Raw genomic sequence first — 1,523 nt, forward strand, 5'->3', positions numbered from 1 at the left:
GAAGCCAATTACGTGCTATGATATATTGTCTTTGGAGATGACTGAATTCAAATGCTTTTAGCCTTAAGACAGACTCTTATTTTCTCAGTACCCAACAGAGGACTAAACTTACCTAACTAACCAGTGCTTGTTTTCCCAGAATGGCAAAGTCGAGTTCTAAGTTGGACTCAACTTGAGCTTTCATTTCATGAGATGCTTCCACCTTTTTAAAGTCTGAAAACCATGTCAAGGAAACCCTCCTATATTCTCTCAATTCTATCCCCTAATTCTAGTTATCACTGACAAAGTGCCTGGTTTCTTTCTTTTTATTTTTGCAGTGCGGGCCTCTGGAACCCAGAGGCTTACACATTCTGACTCCCGGTCCATATCCCTGCCCCCCTGGAATCTCATAATTTCTAAAGTAATGTCTTTCTTAACACTGAGCACATAGATTCAAATGAGTAACTAGAAGCTGTGGATTTTTCCCAGCATGGCTTTCCTGTAGATAAAACAAAGGAAATTTTAGCAGTGGACAGAGCTCTTTGGTCAGTAAGTTAAACTAAGGAGAAAATCTCTATTCTTTTCCATCCAGTAGAAGCCAGTTGTCAGACTGAAAACCTACAGGCCAGGAGGAATAAAGCTCCTTTTGCATGCATTCCTGCTTTATGGGAATGACGACTTCTGGAAGCACGAATCCTTGAATGAAAACTCTCACCAAGAATCAACTCAGATGTGTGTTAGTTCTTGCGTTCAATTCACCAGGTACCAATGGTACAGTCAACCGGACCACATTTCTTGTCTTCCAAAATAAGAGTGGGACATTCATCCTCCCCCCACCCCCAAAGCAACCATTTTCCACACACTGCAAAAGGTAGATAGGCTTGGTGGGTGGGCACGGACACATGGTGGAGGCTACAGTGTTAGAATGTTTTCTGTATGAAACTCTGACATTAGCAATGTCTTAAATTGCGGTGCCTGAGAGGAAAAAAATGGAAGTATTCAAAAAGTGCAAGAACTCTGACTGGTCTCCAATGACTGAATGTAACAGCAGCCACAGAAATGGAATGAAAATCTACAGAAAAATGTGCTTTCTTGGTGTGAGTTTTTGCTTGCTACAGGACAGACCTCTGTAGTCTCTTGCCATAAACATTTGAGTATTTCTCATAAGCAGTGCTGCCAAGTATTTAAGCCTGAACAGTGGCATAACTACTCCTTTGGGCTAAAACTTAACTGTTTTAATCTATTTTCACACCAAACTATTCTATATGACTTGGAGATGTGTTATTACAGCCTTTATATCAAGAAAATATTCCTAATCTTTCATTACGCGTCCTGTTCATAACCCCTGGGCACTTGTACTATATTTCAGTTCTTAAATCACCCATAATATCTGAGGATTAAAGTCTAAAATTATATTTGGTCATTGTGACGTAGCAGCACGCTAATCCCTTAAAAATGTCGTCTGTCCCACTCCATCTATTTTTAAATAATGAATAAACCAAGATTTTAAAAACGAATAAACAAACTAACAAACAAAAACACCC

This window comes from Sorex fumeus, unplaced genomic scaffold (assembly GCF_029834395.1).
Source record: "Sorex fumeus unplaced genomic scaffold, SorFum_2.1 ptg000299l, whole genome shotgun sequence".
NCBI classification, from domain to species: Eukaryota; Metazoa; Chordata; class Mammalia; order Eulipotyphla; family Soricidae; genus Sorex; species Sorex fumeus.